The sequence below is a fragment of the Melanerpes formicivorus genome, unplaced genomic scaffold, assembly GCF_026170545.1.
Source record: "Melanerpes formicivorus ecotype bairdi unplaced genomic scaffold, bMelFor1.0.p_v2 SCAF_2, whole genome shotgun sequence".
In the NCBI taxonomy this organism is placed as follows: Eukaryota; Metazoa; Chordata; class Aves; order Piciformes; family Picidae; genus Melanerpes; species Melanerpes formicivorus.
In genome coordinates this window covers 55,169,560-55,175,589 of record NW_027142354.1, presented here as the reverse complement: position 1 = coordinate 55,175,589, position 6,030 = coordinate 55,169,560, and positions in this window count along the sequence as shown.

Sequence of the window (6,030 nt, the reverse complement as noted above, 5' to 3'; positions counted from 1 at the left end):
GCTTGAGACTGTGTCCCCTTGTTCTGGTGCTGGTTGCCTGGGAGAAGAGGCCAACCCCTTCCTGGCTACAACCACCTTTCAGGTAGTTGTAGAGGGCAATGAGGTCACCCCTGAGCCTCCTCTCCTCCAGGCTAAGCAACCCCAGCTCCCTCAGCCTCTCCTCACAGGGCTGTGCTCAAGGCCTCTCCCCAGCCTTGTTGCCCTTCTCTGGACACGTTCAAGTGTCTCAATGTCCTTCTTAAACTGAGGGGCCCAGAACTGGACACAATACTCAAATAACCAAAGCAGAGTACAGGGGCACAATGACTTCCCTGCTCCTGCTGGCCACACTATTCCTAATGCAGGCCAGGATACCATAGGCCCTCTTGGCCACCTGGGCACACTGCTGGCTCATGTTTAGGTGGCTGTCAATCAGCACCCCCAGGTCCCTCTCTGTATGGGAGCTCTCCAGCCACTCTGTCCCCAGCCTGTAGCTCTGCATGGGGTTGCCATGGCCAAAGTGCAGCCCCTGGCACTTGGACTGGTTGAATTACATCCCTTTGGACTCCGCCCATCTGCCCAGTCGGTCAAGGTCCCTCTGCAGAGCCTTTCTACCCTCTAACTGACTAACATCTGCTCCTAACTTGATGTCATCTGCAAACTTGCTGATGACTGACTCAGTGCCCTCATCCAGATCATCAATGAAGATGTTAAAGAGCACAGGGCCCAGCACTGATCCCTGGGGGACACCACTGGTGACTGGCTGCCAGCTGGATGTGGCACCGTTCACCACCGCTCTCTGGGCCCGGCCCTCCAGCCAGTTCCTAACCCAGCACAGAGTGTAGTGGTCCAATCCACAGGCTGACAGCTTAGCCAGCAGTTTGCTGTGGGGGACAGTATCCACAGGCCTCCCCATGTCCACCAGGTGGGTCACCTGAGCATAGAGGAAGATCAGGTTGGAGAGGCAGGACCTACCCTTCCTGAATCCATGTTGGCTGGACCTGAGCCCTTGGCCATCCTTCAGGTGCGCAGTCATTGTCGCCAGGATAATCTGCTCCATCACTTTCCCCAGCACTGAGGACCTTTCCATGGTCAGTGCCTGCCCATCCCAGGTTAAACAGCAGAATGCTGCTAGCCAGCCTGACAAAGGTTGCAGGGATACTCAGGCAGCTGACAGACTGTTCCTCTCGCTTTTGTTTCTCTTTTTTATGCCTCAAAGTCCCCAGCAGCATCTGTAATAATTGCTACCAGCTGCAGAAAGAATGGCAGCAGACCTGAAATACCTTCAAGATTTCCTGCATTCTCCCCTGACTTAACTTCTGCAAGCTGAAAGGGTGACCATGAAGTGCAGTGACCTTCAGCCACACACAAGTGCTTTCTGTCCTTACCTTTTTCACAGGCTTGTGCTATTTTACACTGTAATCACCTCTTTTGGTCTTTAATCTTCCTCTAAACCAAATACATTTGGACACAGCTTACCTCCTGAAAGACAGCACAGCACAAACCCAGAGTATCTAAAGCTTTCAAGTGACCAAATCTGTGTTACAGTTTTTCCGGGGAGTTGCTGAGATGGCATAAATCCAATCCCACTTCTGTGCCAAGCCTGTGGGCTGCTCTCCCTCTGCACCCCTAGAGCTGGAGGAGACGCAGGTCTGACTTCACCCTTGAGCTTTGCTAGACAAGAGTGGGGGATGGGGGAGGTGTCCCAGCTCATTTTGGTGACCATGTTCGGGTTCCTTATCCCTTTGCAATCAGTTCAGAGTATTAAACTGCCAGGGGATGATCCCAACCCCCTAAGTGAGACACTTAACCAATTCCCACTGATTTCAGCAGGAAACTTTATTTCCTATGTGGGAAATGGCTGCCTTCTATAGGGGCATGTCCTGCAGCTCGATGTCAGCATGGAGCAGAGAGTAAAAGTGCCTCTGGTTAAGTTCAAACTGCACTCCTCCCCACCTCAAACACCAAAAATCCAACCTGCTGAGAAGCCTTCTAGAATACAGTCAGGCAGTGTGAGTGAGAGCAGATTTCACCCACATTGTGTCCAAAGAATGGTCTCTGGTTGCCAGTCTTTGCACAAAGCAGGTAACAGAGTTAAAGCTGAATCGTGGGGAGTTAAAGCTGAATCTTGGGGACTTTCCCATGAGAGTCAGCTGCTTAAAGGAAGAATTACTGCAGCCATGCTGCTCAGGCTAGGTCAGTGTTCAGTCAACATCTGCTTTCCATCTCCATGTGCACAAATGATAACAGTTCCATTTCTTAGAGCTCTTCATGATCCTATCCACGGCAAACAGATTCATCTGCACGAATTTGAAGCACTTTTCCAGCTGGATAACAGCAGACCATTGAAGAGGGAACTGCACTGAGGTTGATTGCGCTTCCATTTCAGGTGTGCTCCTCCAAAAAAACAAATGCAGCTTTTCTCAGTGTTGCAGCACCCTCATGAGTGAAGTCTCCTGCCAGAGACACGCAGTGGAGACGCCCCCATGCCGTTCACCTCAGGCACGTTACAACTTCATCGGCTTCCATTCAGCCAGGTCATTGCACGCCAGCTGGGTCTCTCTCCTCTTCATTCTGTTTTATTGTATAGCAGCTCTCCAAACGCTGCCAGCTTTTTGTCTTTTTGCATGTGGAAAGGAGAATGACACCACCACTCCAAGAAAAAAAAAAGTTAATTGTTTTGCTAGTTGTCCAAATACCCCAAAAAAAAAGCAAAGCCCCCAAAGTTGTGCCCTGCCCCTGCTAAGGCACTGCCTGTTCTTTGGTCACGCCTGGCTGCCAGCGATCATCATAATACCGAGCAATTAGGGCCTTTCATTTTCATTAGGCTAATTAATTGTTTGCACAGTGCCCTGAATATGGAATCATTCTCCTTTGGAAGGAATAAAAAGGATTAGAATGGCTTCGTCCCAAGATGCTCAGAACGTATTTTATTTGTTTTATGGGAGGAAAGCTCTCTGGCTCCCCCAACGCAAACCTTGTACTCGAGTGGTAATGGCTGCGCTGGGACGCTGACATCAGCAGAGAGGCACACAGATTATGCATATGTCCATCCATCTGCCACCACCTCCCATATGGTACCCGGGGCTTCTGCTGCATGCCAATGAGTCTGCTCAGAGGCTGGAGTCGCGGGGTGTGTGCTGCTGGGCCGGTGTGTCGGCCGCTGTCAGAGGCTGGAAGGAGTGACGAGCGCATCCCCCCCACCTTCCCCCGCCCCGCAGATGAGCTGTCCCCGGCGCAGAGGCGAGCCCAGGGCAGCACCGCTGTGATTGTGAGCGCTGCAGCGTGATGGCACTCAGAGGGCAGAGCGCTGGGCTGCGTGCACACGCCGGAGACTGTCTCAAGAGGTTTGGACTCCAAGTACATCAAATCAAAGGGCTGGGATTTCATGAAGAAGGGTACCCAGTGGATGCAACATTGCAGAGGCAATGGCAAGTGCTTTTGTGTGTTTGTCCTCGCGAGTGCCTCTTCCTGTTACTGTATTATTAAATATATATTTCATAGGCAGTCGTTCCAGGGGTGAGACAAGCTTGCAGAAAGCCATTTCGGTGGGGATGTGCTCCTTCAGCGTTAAGTTTAAAGGAGAGGCTGCCATCACATAAACTTCTACTAAAGTAGCTGGAGATAGCTCACTGGAGTTCCTCTTGCCTTTCCTTCTCTCTGCCCCTGGTATAAGGCCTCTCGTGGACCATCTGCAAGAGCTGAAAGTGAAAATTGTATCCCGTGCTACTTTCTCTTCCTCTAAAAACCAAGGTACTGAGAACAGTCCTGGGTTAAAAGAGAGCACAGAGGCCACCCAGGACATATTCTCAGCCATAGATGTCCATCCTGTCTCAGAAACAGCCACTGGCAGAGATGTTGCATCTTCCAAACAAACTGTTCCTGTACTACACTATCCTGATCACTGGAGAGATTTCCCTAGTAACTGCCCCCAAGCATCTCAATTCATCATCCATCTCATCCTAGCCATGCCTGCTGCTGCTACATCTTAACCCACATCAGGGTCACCCCAAACAGGCAGGGAAGAAATCCGAGGGCAACATAAAGTGGGGCCATGCTTGGCTTTGTGTGCCTGCCCTGCCTTGAAGAGGTCATTCTGTGTTCAGGCTAAGCTTGCAGAACTTAACTGGAAATGCATCTCCTTTTGTCTGTTTAATGCCTGGATATCTTAGTGTCACTTCTTGGGCTTTGGGCCCTCCTGCTGTCTAACTGTGCTGGGCCATGTGAACGTCCCTGATGCTAGTCCCTGCCCCGATTCATGTCAAATGAGAAAATCCAGTATCTTGGGTGCAGCATTCCTGAGACAGCTTCATATATACCTGTGCCAGGGGATGGAAAGCAGCCACTGCAAAGAATATGAGCATGCCCCACCATTATCCCAAGGGCTGTTCAGCATTTCATGCCCTTTCCCTCCTTGGTACCTTTTCCTTCATGGGAAGTATTCTGAGTATCTTGTGAGAATCCAAAGTTCTCTTTTTTCCTCTTTCCTTTTTTTTTTTCCCTCTTTTGTGACATTTTTTTCAAGCTTAACTCTCCTAAATGATGTCTAGGGAGGAGGACAGTGGACCAGAACAAACATGAAGGAGTTTGGACAACTGTCCTAAATTAGAGGATGGGTTTGCCTCGGAAATCCTATATGCATCACACTGCGTTATAGAAAGTTGGCTGTAACAGCAAATCTCTTGCAGCAGGGTGTCACTTCACTTCTAGACATTACTTGAAATGCTTTATTAATTTGATGACCTCGTGGGCTCTCAGGAAAAGCCATTTATCAGTGGTTTTGAGGAAAAGAGAACTCCTCTGAGCTAAAGGGACTGTTTTGTTGCTCAGATTTATTGCTCGGCTGACTTAATTCGCCATTCAAACATGATGATTCTTAGCTGCTGGGCAGCAGCCCTTTCAATGCTGAACCTAATTAACTGCTAGAACTCTTCTTACTGAGGCTGTTTTCTTACTGTTTAGGGCTTCCTCTTCTCCTTTTTTTTTTTTAATCCACAGAAATAAAGCAAACACAATCCTTGAAACACAGGTTGCATGGATACGGTATCAGCGCAGACACAGCACCGTGTGGGATGGCTGTGTTACACACAAAACAAGGCTGCTGCCTGTCCCTGCTGTTGGCTTGACACTATACAAAGGTAAAATGAGAAAAGAGATGTCTGAAGACAGAAGAAAGGAAGGGACATCAGAATCATGACAAAGCAAGAGCTTGGAGAACAGCGAGAGGGGGCTCCCGTATACAGCTAGGGAGCCACAGCCATCAGAAAGATATGAACCTTGCCGGAGGGTCAAGGTCAATGGCTGTGCAGCTGCGGAGCCCTTGCGCTTCCCTCCCCTTCATCCCTGCTGATGCTCCTGCAGCCTCTACTTCTGAAAGACCCATGTGCTTCATAGCTCAGACAGATCATAGTATCATAGTATCATTCAGGGTTGGAAGGGACCACAAGGATCATCTAGTTCCAACCCCCTGCCATGGGCAGGGACACCCCACACTAGATCAGACTGCCCAGAGCCTCATCCAGCCTGATCTTAAACACCTCCAGGGATGGGGCCTCAACCACCTCCCTGGACAACCCATTCCAGGGTTCCACCACTCTCATGGTGAAGAACCTCCTCCTCACATCTAGCCTGAATCTCCCCACCTCCAGCTTCATTCCATTCCCCCTAGTCCTATCACTACCTGAGATCCTGAGAAGTCCTTCCCCAGCCTTCTTGTAGGCCCCCTTCAGATACTGATCATAAGATACAGATCAGATACAGATCATAAGGACTGCAGGGCCTGCTTTCAGGACCTTTTCAGAGCCTTGTGTGGACGAAGGAGGAGGGGAAAGAGGAGGGTCGCCGATTGTCAAGACACAGCCAGCTGCAGGAAGTTAAGCTACTTGTTGTTATCTCATCAAGGAATTCTACTCATCAAAATATTTTCAGGGAAAAGTTTATAACCCCTGCAATATTTCACAGGGATGTCTAAAGAAAGCATAAACAGGTCTAGAAGCTCAAGTGCAGATAAATTCAGTGTCTGTTGTGGTCCTCCCCACAGTGCTTTTGTAC